At 35.8% G+C, this 15,524-nt stretch overlaps 1 long non-coding RNA gene across 2 annotated transcripts; it reads left to right on the top strand.

Annotated features, from left to right (window-relative positions):
* Window positions 1-5,887: 5,887 nt before the first annotated feature.
* Window positions 5,888-11,333, top strand: LOC129619738 (uncharacterized). Of its 2 annotated transcripts, XR_008698071.1 has the most exons (4): window positions 5,888-6,018; window positions 6,782-6,883; window positions 10,271-10,551; window positions 10,786-11,333. It is a non-coding gene; the product is annotated as an uncharacterized LOC129619738 (long non-coding RNA). The 2 variants fall into 2 exon arrangements; XR_008698072.1 differs by lacking the exon at window positions 10,271-10,551.
* The last annotated feature ends 4,191 nt before the right edge of the window (window positions 11,334-15,524 follow it).

Raw genomic sequence — 15,524 nt, 5'->3', positions numbered from 1 at the left:
AGATCAGTAGTGCTGAAGGGCTGGTAATAGAGGATGGAGTTGACCAGGCTGGACTGAGCCATCCTCATTCACTTGTTGAGGACCTTGAGGTTTTGCAGTGGCATCTCACAGGCTGTGGCCAGCTGGTTAGATTGTTTGGCTGAGCGGAGCCACTTCCCTACTGGCTCAAGGCTGGAGTCTTGATTATGAGTTGGTGCGGGGGACATGAAGGGAGGTGGACTGTCTGGCGCTGGCTGTGCTGGGGCTTGTGAAGACGGGAATGTATGGCAGGGGCAGCAGGGGTCTTCCACTAGATCTCCCTGGAATATAGGTTTTTTCTCTTCTTTCTTTTTTCTGAGTGGTTGGACCACAAATACCCTACTCTGTCCCTGCTCATTCATGCAAAATCTTTCCTATGGGGGCAGGGTCTGTGCTATCAGAAGCCAGGAATCTATGTGTGGAAACTGATCTGGATGCCTTGGAGTCCCAGTGACTACCTGGTGCATTGCTTGGACAGTGGGCAGGTTGAGCGTGCCCTCTGGCAGCCATCCAACATTAAAGGATGGCCAGTCAAGCTCACATAAGTTATGAAGCTTTCTAACGGTCATCTTGACTCCATAATCTCCTAAAAAGCCCTTCTTAAAGTTCTTTATCATGCAATCTAAAACTGTTGGCTTAGAGGAACTTCCACCCGTGTTGACAAATATAATCTACCTGGCAGGGTTTTGGGGAAAACATAATCTCTTAGATGTCAGCTCAAGGAGTCAGTCAACAGAAGAATAACCAGTAACCAATAATTTCTCCCTCCCTGTGTATCCTGCCGTGAGTCAATGGCATAAAGACAAACAAGCGTGGGTGCCCCCTCAAAAGAGGGGACCATCCAGTTGCCTGCTTGGCCACGTCCCTGAGGGAGGGGTGGAATTTAGGTGCCTCAGCATTGGCAGATTAGTATAAACCCCTGATCCGGATCTGTCTCGTAGAGAGGGACTGGGTCCCCCAGAGGCAGGCACCACCTTGAGCCATATGAGTTCACCATGGAACTGCATTTACGGCCCACTTGGACTCCATAGCCATGAAGGCTGTGAAACCATACAATCGAGCCTGAAGCACTAGTGAATCAGGCTGCACACTCTTTCACATTTATTTTTTGTCTGCCTGGTGACTCTCGCAAGGGAGATTTAAGATGCCTCTTAGCATTGGCAGGTCGGTATAAACCCCCAATCCAGACCAGACCTGCAGGGAGGGATCAAATCCCCCAGAGACCGGCACCACCTTTCAGCCTTATGGAGTCGTCATGGAGCCACAGGTTTTGGACCCTCTCAGGCTCTATAGTCCGAGGACTGTGAAGCTCACCTTCACTTCCATCAATCAATGATCATGCATACATAATCACTCAGAGGTTATCACAGTACCTCCCTTTTCCTAAGTCCTCAGGTCCTATCTGATACTCCCTTCCTGGGAGCCCGAAGGAGGTGATCAGTCTCCTCTTCTACCTGTTGGGATAGGATCTGACTGGGGACTGGCCCCAGGGCCTTACCTGATCCTGTGGCCATTCCTGGTGTGTTGGTCCATCCCTTCAATGAGTCCGGTCAGGGCTGAGCCATCCAGAGTCAGAACACCAGTCTGAAAGAGAACCTGGAATACTGCCAGGTGGCATGCCTCCTCATTCATCTCGGGGCTCCTCCGCTCCGACCCAGCTGAACCACCAGTCCAGTGGCTCAAGGGGCCGGCATGGTTGGAATCTCACTGGGGCCTCCAGAAATGTTGCAGAAACCAGTACTCGAAAAACCAAGCACCACACTTGGAGACTTGGAGAACTCAGTTTATTACACTGGTGGGCCCAGAAGAGTTAACACTCCAAGCTCTGAGTCACGAACAAAGGGTTACAGAGTTTTTATACACTGACAGGCATGATTAAGTGGGTTTGCAGAGGTTGGGCGATTGCAAAGAGCAGGACAAGGGTGAGTGAGATAAACTCCAGTTCCTAATATTGTGAGTCCCCACTTTCTGAGACTACATGACCTACATGATCCAGACTTTGCAAGGAACAAGCTGAGTTACAGAGGCGGAAGGAACAGGAGGTTATGTAAAATTTTAACTTTTCCTCTTCAATGGAAATTACAACAGTGAGAGTCCTTTTTTTTTTTTTTTTGCTCTTAGGATAAAGAAATAGAATGGATGTTAGAAAAATCATAGCAGAGAAACTAAATTTTAAAACTTTATTTTCTAGGAATGCAAGTGTTGTATAGACATTCTTCAAATATATAAAAATGGCCAGTGAACACATGAAAAGATGGTCTACCTTATTAATTATTAGAGAAATCCAAGTCAGATTCACAATGAGGTACCATTTCATACCCACTAAGATTTAGGGTATATATTTAAAAACACACATACCACAAAAGAACAGCAACAATAACAACAACAACAAAAGAAAAACAACAAATGCTGGTGGAAATGTGGAGGAATTAGAATCCTTATATATAGCTGTTGGGAAGGGTTCAGCCTACATGTAAAAGAGATTGGTGATTCCTCAAAAAGTTCAATGTAGGATTACCATGTGACCCTACAATTCCACTCCTAGGTATATACCAAAAAGAATTTTGTTAACAGGCATTCAGACAGGAACATATAGGTGGAAACAGCCCAAATGTCAATCAACAGATGAATGGATGAATTAATTATGGTGTGTATATATATATATATTTATATATATAATAGAAGTTATTCTGATATAAAAGTAGATGAAGCACTGATGTATGCTACAATATAGAAAACCTCTGAGATGAAAGAACTTGACACAGAAGATCCTATATTGTATGACTCCATTTATATAAAATATCCAGAAAAGATGAGTCCATAGAGACAGAATACAGATTTGTGGTTGCCTGAGGATGAGGGCAATGGGGAGAAACTTGCCTGAAGGATAATGGATTTTGCTTGGGAATGACGAGATGTTTTGAAACTAGATAAAGGTAGTAGTTTAGTACATTAAAAATGCTCTAAATGACTGAATTACTTTAAAGGGATTAATTTTGTCTTGTGTGACTTTCACTACCATGTTATTTAAAAAATATAAATATGACAAACATTTATATATAAATGCAAATGAATTTAAAGAGAGGGATGTTGGCAGAGTTTGGATTCGAGATCTTAAACTTATTTATAAGACTAAGTTGGTTTATTTTTTCAACCAGTTACTGAGTCTTAGGAACTGTGATTGTAGGATTTGAAAATGGGCTAAACCACTCTAAATATAAAGAACAATGCCAAAGGCATTTAACTTGAATTATAATAACAATAAAAGTAATAAACATCTGGAGAATACATCATCAAGAGTCCAATTCCATTAACAACGACCAAAACAAAATGTTTGTTCCTGTTTCCTGTACATCTCCTCAAAACTGCTTTGGAAAGGGCTTCTAGTTCTAAATTTTCTCTTAATAAACAACTGCTGAATTGCTAAAGTCAAAATGATGTTTCTCTATAAAAGAAATCATTTTCTTGCTACTTTTTTCTAAATTTACTTTTTATACAAGCCCAGAAACAACATATTTTATTCTAATCTGCCAGCTTCCTCTCTATTATAAGGCTATCATGATAATAACCCTCAAGGAATGATTTAACTTCATAATTATAAGGACTCAAAGAATGATTAGAACAATATTTTCCTTCTCTCTCATTTCCTCCTGTTAATTCTCTAGCTGCAATCCGCTCCACTCTTCCTTTAATGTTCACTGTTGGGCCAATAATGCCCCCTGGTAGAAGCAGGATGAGGAGTTTATTCACTCCTGAGTGATGAATGTCTCTGCACAGCAGTGGGATTCACAAGCATATTGAATTGATTGCTGGCTTGCTTTCCCCATTTCCTTTTAAAATTTGTGTTTTAAAGACCTGTAGTAACAAATACTAACTTTGACTTTTTGGAAAATATCAAGTTATTTTTAGAGATGTCTTATAGACCAATAATGACTGAACGAACATATTTAATGTTTAGATATCTTGAATTTATGTAATTGGGTATAACTGCACATTCTAGTTTTAGGCCATGTAAACTTCTTGACATTGTATCACGGGGACTGAATTGGAAATAACAGATTGTGCAGTTGTGTCTGTTGTCTTTTCTTTATTACAAGTGCTACTTAATTTTAGACAAATGTTTTCTTATAGCTTGACTAATAAAATAAGGCACAAATAAGAATACAATTAATGAAATGTAAGTACATTATTAAGATGGACTCAAAGCAAGCTAAAGAAAAATGAGATTTTAAAGGGATTATAACAGAAGACAAAACATAAACTATTAAATGCTTTTGGAAAAGCTAGCTAGCTATTTGTATCAAAAAATAATGTGATACCTCTGGATAATACCATATTAGAAGTTAAAGATGTTCAAATAAATGTGGTAAAAGTGTCCACACACTACATTTGAAAAGAAAATTGTTTCATAATTAGTGACAAGATAGTCTTTCTATTTCAACTTAAGTAGAATAAGTCAATAAGTATCCGGAAAAAATGTTCCATCTCATTGAAAATCAGTTAAAGGCAAAATAATTCACATCTGTGAATACCATTTATTGCATATCATGTTAAAAAAAAAAAAGGACTGATGATATCTAGTAATGAATATGAATGGTAATATATATTTTCATACATTTCTGAAAGAAATATAAACTAAGCTTTTTTAAGGTCTATTTAAGAATAACTATTAAAATTTTAAATGCACATACCTTGGACTAGAAACCCTTGTAGAAACATTCAAACTACAGAAATATTTGTGTTTGTGCTCAGCTCCTTCTGTTTAAGAATATCCAGAGGAATATTTTAAGAGGAATTTTTAAAAGCAACATATACAAGCATCTCTAGGAAATGTTTGTATAAATATTAGTACATCTGTAGTATAGAATACTCTGCCCCCTTTAAAAAAGAATGAGGTAGACTTGTGATAACGTGAAAATATATTCATGATTTTTTGCTCCGTGAGGGAATTTTTAATTTGTAAAAATAATCTGTATTATGTATGATCTCATTTTTATTTAAAAAATCCATACTGCTACTGTATAAATGTGTGTACAACTGCATAGGAAAAAGACCAAGATGGTTATTCAAATATTATCTCTGAGAAACAGAAAAGAATGATTGGGGACTGGTGAAACAGGACATGTGAGCTTTACCTAATATACCCACGTATTGTTTGACAATTTTATAAGTGAATGATATTTTTAATTAGTTTAAATTTGATGCTTTTGAACTGTGGTGTTGGAGAAGACTCTTGAGAGTCCCTTGGTCTGCCAGGAGGTCCAACCAGTCCATTCTGAAGGAGATCAGTCCTGGGATTTCTTTGGAAGGACTGATGCTAAAGCTGAAACTCCAGTACTTTGGCCACCTCATGTGAAGAGTTGACTCATTGGAAAAGACTCTGATGCTGGGAGGGATTGGGGGCAGGAGGAGAAGAGGACGACAGAGAATGAAATGGCTGGATGGCATCACTGACTTGATGGACGTGAGTCTGGGTGAACTCTGGGAGTTGGTGATGGACAGGGAGGCCTGACATGCTGCAATTCATGGGGTCGCAAAGAGTCGAACACGACTGAGCAACTGAACTGAGAGAGTAGAGAAAAACAATAGAGACATTTGTTTTACCTTTTGCATGATTTTTAAATTGAGATTTCTTATAAATTAGTTGTTTAAGAAAAACTCTCCAAAGTACTGGTTGGTCTAATATCTAAAGCAATTAAAATGAATTCATTATTTAAAATAACCTTTTGATGACATTACAGGTTGAAATAAGATGAGTGTATTCTAACAGGGCTTTAGGCATTTTCTCTGCATGTGTATTTCTATGAAACAGCCAAAAAGTGTGAGGTGTCTAAATCAGAATGTCCATGAGGGAATATGTACCTCACATCCTCTGAAGTGTTAGAGAAATTACAAAACCAAACAGAAATTATTCACCTTGTGAAAAAGTAATCTTCAAGTGTTACAGATTTCCTTGGATCTGGAATATAACTTCGTGGCCTTTTCACCTTGCCTGAACTTGTAAGTCACAACTTGCACGCCTTTCTTTCTGACTACACAAACTACTCCCTAATGTAGTTTAATATTATTTGCTTTAAATAGTATTTAATAATAAAGCTAATAATATATTTGCTTTAAATATGTTATTATATATATAGTATTAAATATATAGTATATATATACTATATAGTATTAAAATATTAAATACTCTTTAATAATAAAGCAAATAATACTATTTGCTTTAAATATTAAAACAAACATTAATACTAAGTATTAAAGCAAAGCTTTGATATTTGTACTTGATTTTCATATATGTATTTATGGTACTATGTATACTATTATAAAGGAATTGTTTGTTTAGTCACCCTTTGTACATTTTCTAGCATATTATAGCACATACTCAAAGTAACTTTTACAAAAATAGTTATATACAGAATTAGAGAATACACTTTCCTAACATTATATGAAGAGCAACTTTAAATCCTTTTTATAGTTTACAATTACTGTTTTTAGATGTATTTTTAAAGACGTATGTTTGTTTTAATGTATACCTTTTATTTTCTTTATGATTAGTTGATCACTATTTTATAAAAATAATCTCAATTATTGTGAATGTCATAGTAGTAATATAATAATCATGGAAACTTACTGGCTACACAGTATGTGACTTGCCAGGATATAAATATACTTGGACATTCTCTATTAGAGAATAGAAATCTCTAGGGGATTCTCAATTAAAGGGGCCACTTGGATAATGTACTTTTGCTTGCTGGTTTATTCACAGGTTTATATCTCCATGAATTTGAGAAAATTAAGAATAGAAGATTCACTGATTACGGAAAATCATCCCAAGAGGATGCTCCCTTTTGACCAGTACAAAAGAGAGGTAGGAATGATACTTTTCAAAAATTATTTACTTGGGCATGTTGGTCATGGTGTTGTTTTAAGGATGCAAAAGTTTGTTGAAACATGAAAATTATAGTGAGAGATATCCTCTTTATTCGTCTCACTTTGCACTCTTTTTGTTTTCTTCTATCCCTTAGAATTCTTTCCTCTCATTCAAGAAATGTAGTTGTTTATTCTAATTTAGTTTCTGTTACTAAGAAATTTCCATGGGTCTAACATATATGTATATTTTTGCACATAAGAGTTATACAATAGTCTGTTTTTGGCAGAATTGCTGCTGTTGCTGCTGCTAAGTTGCTTCAGTCGTGTCCGACTCTGTGCGACCCCATAGATGGCAGCCCACCAGGCTACCCCAGTATTCAATATCCCATTAATCTCTATGAAACCTTGTGGGAAAATGTGAATGGAATAACATTGCAGATAACATTCTATATCAGTCAACTATAGAAGTTGTTCTTTAGCATACTGCATTTAGTTTATAGTAGTCGTACTCTTGTCCTTATCAGCTTGCTTTCTGGTTTTCAGGGTGCTATTGTAAGTTTGTCCCTGTACTGTTCCAGGTGTCTTCTTGAGCTACTAAAATATTAGTGAGTTGAACTTGGTGTAAAGTAATTTACTGGGAACGCATGTTGCCATCATTTGGGATTAAATAATATCCACTGTTGCCAATTTATGGAACACATAAATGATGCAGTTGTGATCTGCTTTTCTGAACTAAGGAGTAAGTGAAAGTGGTTATAGAGTCATTTTGTAAATAAGAGACAGGAGATTGGCAAGGTGTATATTCTGACCTACATTCAGTTTCTTTCAGTGAACTTGTAGCCATGGTGCAGGCATACTAACATGAAACTTGTCAATTTTGTTTTCTTACCAAATATCCCTCACAAGTTCATTTTTATGGTTAATATCTTTATTAATGGGCTTCCCTAGTAGTTTAGATGGTAAAGAATCTGCCTATGGTGCGGGAGAGCCAGGTTTGATCCTTGTGTTGGGAAGATCCCTTGGAGAAAGGAATGGTTACCGACTCCAGAATTCTTGCCTGGAGAATTTCATGGACAGAAGGGCCTGGCAGGCTACAGTCCATGGGATCACAGAGTTGAGCATGACTGAGTGACTAACACTTTCATTTTTCACACTAATACTTCAGAGAAAAACTTTATGAACAAAGAAACAACAGACCAGAAAACCTATATTGTGTCTTTTAATAAGTATTTAAAGTAAGAAATAATACATATTTGGCATTTTATATGACTAGGAAAAGTTCCATTAGGACTTTTAAAACTTTAAGGAAAAAAAACCATGGCTTTTCAAAATCTGTTTTTATATTACTTTACATAAGTCTATTTAAACATTTTTGTCATTGTATGTATATTATGGTCTCTAAAGTATTTACCAAAATAGCTGCTTTTTTTCTTTTAGAAAAATAATATTCATTCAGAAATAATTTCAGGTAGATTCTTTGTTGGAGATTGTTTTAGAAAAAGATATGGTCAATATTGAGGATAAAATTTAAGATATATCAGGACTTTGTCAGATTATTGCATAATGATTGACTTATATTATAAAATTTAAGGTAAATTATCAATTGCAATTAGGTAAACTAAACTTTGGGAATATAAAAAAAAATAAAATTTCTAGCCTAAGCTCTTTAAAGATACTTGCAATTTTTTTTTCTTTACTCCTAAGTAGATAATCATTTGTTTCTAATGACTGAGGCTTTGAAACAATTAAGTCCATATTAATATACTAAGTGTCTTATTCAAGTAACCAGGGAAGAAGAAAACATGTTTAGGTGGTGAATCTATCATGTCTTCTCAATTAAATTCCAATTCCATACATGCATGGTTAATATAATTTAATGCTATTTTTATTACTCAGCCACAAATTATTGGTCATTATTTTCCAATCTCAAACTACCATACTTAGTGCACTCTTTCCATACACATATATATACATACACATTCATATATACATACACATTCATATATATGTATTTGTATATCATGCAAAATAGTTTCACTCTTCTATGAAAATAAAAAATCCTCTGTGCTCCACTTGTGCATCCCTTCTGAACCCCTAATCATTGGAAATCTCTTATATTTTTAGTGCTTCCATAGTTTTACCACTTTTAGAACACTGTATAGTTGAAATCATACAGGATGTAGCTTTTCCAGATTGGCTTTTTCACTTAGTAATATGCATTTAATTTTCTTAAAGAATATTGTATCTGCTTCCAAGTTGGCTTTCCAGATTGGCTTTTTCACTTAGTAATATGCATTTAATTTTATTAATATCCTTTTGTGGCTTGATAGTTCATTTCTTTTTAGTTCTAAACAATATTCCATTGTCTGAATGTACCACCATTTATTTTCCATTTGTGTACTGAAGAATATTGTATCTGCTTCCAAGTTTTGCTAATTAAGAATGAAGCTGCTATAAACTTCTGTGTACATATTTTTCTGTAGGCATAAGGTTTCAACTCCTTTGGGTAAATAACAAGGAATAACAAGGATTAATAACAGTTATTGGATTGTATGGCAAGAGAAACGCTTAGTTTTGTTGAAAGAGCCAAACTACCTTCCAAAGTGGCTGTACCACTTTGTGTTCCCATCAGCAATCAATGAGAGTTTCTGTTGCTTCCCAGTCTCATCAGCATTTGGTGTTGCCAGTGGATTTTGATCATTCCAAGTGTGCTGTAGTATTTCATTGTTTTAATTTGTATTTTCCTGATGACGTGTGACAAGGAATTTCTTTTCTTATGATTATGTACTATTAATATATTTTCTTTGTGAAGTGTCTTTTAAGGTCTTTGGTCCATTTTTAAATTGAGTTGTTTTCTTATTGTTGACAGAAGAGTTTTTGTTTTTGTTTTTAATATTTTTGGATAACAGGCATTGATAAGATTTGTCTTTTGCAAATATTTTCTCCCACCCTGTAGCTTGTCTTTTTACTGACAGTGTCTTCACAGGGCAGAAGTTTTTAACTGTAATGAAGTCCAGCTAACCAATTCTTTATTATATGAATCATGTCTTTGATATTATATCTAAAAAGTCATCACCAAACCCAAGTTCTAGATTTTCTCCTGTGTCATATTCTGAGAATATTAGAGTTTTGAATCTCACATTTTGGTCAAAGTTCCATTTTGGGTTAATTTTTGTGAAGGGTGTAAAATTTGTTTATAGATTAATTTTTTGCATGTGGATGTCCAATTTTTCCAACACCATTTGCTTTATTGTATTGCTTTTGCTCCTTTGTCAAAGAGCAGTTGACTATATTTACATGGGTCTATTTCTGGAGTCTGTTCTATTGATCTGTTTGTTTATTCTTTTGCCAATACCTCACTGTCTTAATTATTGTATCTTTCTAGTGAATCTTGAAGAAAGCAATGGCAACCCACTCCAGTACTCTTGCCTGGAAAATCCCGTGGACGGAGGAGCCTGGTAGGCTGCAGTCCATGGGGTCGCTAGGAGTCTGACACGACTGAGCGACTTCACTTTCACTTTTCTCTTTCATGCATTGGAGAAAGAAATGGTAACCCACTCCAGTGTTCTTGCCTGGAGAATCCCAGGGATGGGGGAGCCCAGTGGGCTGCCGTCTATGGGGTCACACAGAGTTGGACACAACTGAAGCGACTTAGCATCAGCAGCAGTGAGTCTTGAAGTCAAGTAGTATTAGTTCTAATTTTTTCTTCTCCCTCAATATCATGTTGATTATCCTGGGTCTTTTGACTCTCTATATAAATTTTAGAATCATTTTATTGACATTAGGAAATAACTTGCTGGCATTTTCATTGGGATTTTATTGAATCTGTATATTAGGTTGGGATGACTGACATCTTGACAACATTGAGTATTTCTAACTCTGAATATGGTATTTCCTCAGACACTGAAGAAACTGCCTGCAATGTGGGAGACCTGGGTTCCATCCCTGGGTCAGGAAGATCCCCTGGAGAAGGGAATGGCCACCCACTCCAGAATTCTTGGCTGGAGAATTCCATGGACAGAGGAGCCTGGTGGGCTACAGTCCATGGGGTATCAAAGAGTTGGACACAACTGAGTGATTAACTTTCACTTCACTTTGCTTCACTTTCAACCCTGAATATAGAATATCTTTCCATTTATTTAACTTTTTTTTGACTTCTTTCCTCAAGCATTTTATCATTTTCATCATATAGATCAAGCACATATTTTGTTAGATTCTATCTTAATTTTTTTTTGGGTGCTAATATAAATAGTATTGTACTTTTAATTTCAAATTCCACTTGTTCATTATTGGTATACATAAAAGTGATTGACTTTTGTATATTAACCATATATCCTGCAACCTTATTATAATTGTTTTTCACTTCCAGGAATCCTTTGTCATGGTTTTCTTTCAGATTTTAAACATAGATTAACATGTAATCTGTGAATAAAGACAGTTTTCTTTCTTTCTTCCTAATCAGTATACTTCTTTTTTGTTGTTTGTTTGTTTTATTGAATTAGCTAGGATGTCCAGTATGAAGTTGAAAAACAGTGATAAAAGGAAATATCCTTGTTTTTTTTTTTTTTTTTCTCCTTATTTTAGTGGGGAAGCTTTTACGTTTTTTTTTTTTTTTTTTTTTTTTGGTAAGTATAATATTAGTTGTAAGTTATTTGCAGATAGTTTTTAACAAACTGAGAATTTCTTCCCTATGCCTAGTTTACTGAGAGTTTTTGTAATATGTGTGTGGAGTTTGTCAACAGCTTTTCTGTTTTCATTGACATGGTCTGTGGCTTTTCTTCTTTAGCCTGTTGATGTGGTAGATTACATTAATTGATTTCACAGGCTTCTTTTAAAGCACTAATTTACATTTTCCTATAGTTTAAGGCAGAGGATATGCCTTTCCGTTGTTAGGTGTAGGACACATAGGTAAGGCTCAATTAATAATTTTTTACTTTTTTTTGAATTTTAAATATATGTATTATTGAAGTATAGTTGACTTACAATGTTTTAGGTGTACAGCAAGGTGATTCAGTTACACAAATACACATATATTATTTTTGAAATTATTTTCCATCATAGGTTAATACAAGATATTAACTATAGTTCCCTGTGCTACACAGTAAACCTTTGTTGCATATCTTTTTTTAAATTAGAAATCTAGCATTCTATTCACACTAAGTCAAACAAGTGGAATGAAAATGTCATAATTTTTTAGTTTGGCAAAAATTCTTAAGTTTTCATATATATATATACACACACATATGAAGTAAAGTGAAAGTCACTCAGTCTTGTCCGACCCTTTGCAACCCCATGGACTATACAGTCCATGGAATTCTCCAGGCCAGAATACAGGAGTGGATAGCCTTTCACTTCTCCACGGAATCTTCCCAACCCAGGAATTGGACCCAGGTCTCCCGCATTGCAGGTGGATTCTTTACCAGCTGAGCCACAAGTGAAGCCCTATATATATATTTCTCAAGCCTTTATCAAGTGTTTTTTCTATTACACTTGATAAAGGCTTAAGAAATAAAATTAAAAAAATGAGATGGAGAAATTGGAGACCATAAACTAAATGAATTGGGAGCAGTGAATATGAAATAGAAAAAGTGAAATGAACTAAATCAAAGTAAAAGATCATCATACAGTCCAGTTGTTTTTAAACATGACTGCTCATTAGAAACATATCTGGAGCTCTGGAGAAAACAACAACAACAACAAAAATACCTGGGCATTTGTATTTTTCAAAAAAATGTCAAGATAATGCTGATATGCATCTGGATTTTAAAAAGTGATTACAGGATTACAGATTTTTTTATTAGATCGTAATTTTGGTGATACAGAATTCTATTTTTCTGTTGACCAATCTTGGTATTAAGTGAGTAATAGTTACATGATCACAATAGTAAAAGATGTTTATCAGTTTTCACAATCAACAGCCAGACAAAAAATAAAAGACAATTGCAAGCCATAATGGAAACATGATTAACTCAACAATATAAAATAATTGCATACAATTTGGGGAAGGGGTCAAGCCGAGTGATGTGATTTAAGTGGAAATGCATACATGCACATGTTTTCATCTACCAGCAAGTCTATGTCTTTTGGTTGGTGCATTTAATCCATTTACATTTAAGGTAATTATTGATATGATCATATGATATGATCCTGTTACCATTTTCTTAATTATTTTGGGTTTATTTTCTATAGGTCTTTTCCTTCTCTTGTGTTTCCTACCTAGAGAAGTTCCTGTAGCATTTGTTGTAAAGCTGGTTTGGTGGTGCTGAATTCTCTTAACTTCTTCTTGTCTGGAAAGCTTTTGATTTCTCCATCAAATTTGAAGGGGAGGAGTCTTTCTGGGTGGAGTATTCTTGGTTGCAGGGTCTTCCCCTTCAATCACTTTAAATGTATCATGGCTTCCCTTCTGGCTTGTAGAGTTTCTGTTAAAAAATGAGCTGATAGCTTGATGGGAGTTCCTGTGTATATTATTTGTTGTTTTTCCCTTGTTGCTTTTAATAATTTATGTCTGTCTTTAATTTTTGTCTGTTTGATTATTCTGTATCTTGGTTTGTTCCTCCTTGGGTTTATCCTTCCTGGGACTCTCTGTGATTCCTGGACTTGGTTGACCATTTCCTTTCCCATGTTCACGAATTTTTCAGCTATTATTTCTTCAAAGATTTTCTCAGGTTCTTCCTCTCTCTCTTCTCCTTCTGGGACCCCTATAATGAAAATGTTGGTGCATTTAATATTGTCCTAGAGATCTCTTAAGGCTGTCTTCATTTCTTTTCATCCTTCTTTCTGTATTCTTTTCTGTGGCAGTGATTTCCACCCGTCTGTCCTCCAGGTAATTTATCTGTTCTGCCTTAGTTATTTTGCCGTTGATTCCTTTTATTTTTTTTTAATTTTATTTTATTTTTAAACTTTACATAATTGTATTAGTTTTGCCAAATATCAAAATGAATCCGCCACAGGTATACATGTGTTCCTCATCCTGAACCCTCCTCCCTCCTCCCTCCCAATTCCATCCCTCTGGGTCGTCCCAGTGCACCAGCCCCAAGCATCCAGTATCGTGCATCGAACCTGGACTGGCAACTCATTTCATACATGATATTTTACATGTTTCAATGCCATTCTCCCAAATCTTCCCACCCTCTCCCTCTCCCACAGAGTCCATAAGACTGTTCTATACATCAGTGTCTCTTTTGCTGTCTCGTACACAGGGTTATTGTTACCATCTTTCTAAATTCCATATATATGCGTTAGTATACTGTATTGGTGTTTTTCTTTCTGGCTTACTTCACTCTGTATAATAGGTTCCAGTTTCATCCACCTCATTAGAACTGATTCAAATGTATTCTTTTTAATGGCTGAGTAATACTCCATTGTGTATATGTACCAAGGCTTTCTTATCCATTCATCTGCTGATGGACATCTAGGTTGCTTCCATGTCCTGGCTATTATAAACAGTGCTGCGATGAACATTGGGGTACACATGTCTCTTTCCCTTCTGGTTTCCTCAGTGTGTATGCCCAGCAGTGGGATTGCTGGATCATAAGGCAGTTCTATTTCCAGTTTTTTAAGGAATCTCCACACTGTTCTCCATAGTGGCTGTACTAGTTTGCATTCCCACCAACAGTGTAAGAGGGTTCCCTTTTCTCCACACCCTCTCCAGCATTTATTGCTTGTAGACTTTTGGATCGCAGCCATTCTGACTGGTGTGAAATGGTACCTCATAGAGGTTTTGATTTGCATTTCTCTGATACTGAGTGATGTTGAGGATCTTTTCATGTGTTTGTTAGCCATCTGTATGTCTTCTTTGGAGAAATGTCTATTTAGTTCTTTGGCCCATTTTTTGATTGGGTCATTTATTTTTCTGGAGTTGAGCTGTAGGAGTTGCTTGTATATTCTCGAGATTAGTTGTTTGTCAGTTGCTTCATTTGCTATTATCTTCTCCCATTCTGAAGGCTGTCTTTTCACCTTGCTAATAGTTTCCTTTGATGTACAGAAGCTTTTAAGGTTAATTAGGTCCCATTTGTTTATTTTTGCTTTGATTTCCAATATTCTGGGAGGTGGGTCATAGAGGATCCTGCTGTGATGTATGTCAGAGAGTGTTTTGCCTATGTTCCCCTCTAGGAGTTTTATAGTTTCTGGTCTTACGTTGAGATCTTTAATCCATTTTGAGTTTATTTTTGTGTATGGTGTTAGAAAGTGTTCTAGTTTCATTCTTTTACAAGTGGTTGACCAGGTTTCCCAGCACCACTTGTTAAAGAGATTGTCTTTAATCCATTGTATATTCTTGCCTCCTTTGTCAAAGATAAGGTGTCCATATGTGCGTGGATTAATCTCTGGGCTTTCTATTTTGTTCCATTGATCTATATTTCTGTCTTTATGCCAGTACCATACTGTCTTGATAACTGTGGCTTTGTAGTAGAGCCTGAAGTCAGGTAGGTTGATTCCTCCAGTTCCATTCTTCTTTCTCAAGATCACTTTTTTAGTGTATCATTCATCTCTGTTTGTTTGTTATTCAGTTCTTCTGGGTCTTTGATAAACATTTCTTGCATCTTCTTAATCTTTACCTCCATTCTTTTCCCAAGATCCTGGATCATCTTCACTATCATTATTCTGACTTCTTTTTTTCTGGAAGGTTGCCTATCTCCACT

This window comes from Bubalus kerabau, chromosome 9 (assembly GCF_029407905.1).
Source record: "Bubalus kerabau isolate K-KA32 ecotype Philippines breed swamp buffalo chromosome 9, PCC_UOA_SB_1v2, whole genome shotgun sequence".
NCBI classification, from domain to species: Eukaryota; Metazoa; Chordata; class Mammalia; order Artiodactyla; family Bovidae; genus Bubalus; species Bubalus kerabau.
The sequence above is the reverse complement of the archived record's forward strand: the minus strand, read 5'-3'. Positions and strand labels throughout refer to the sequence as shown.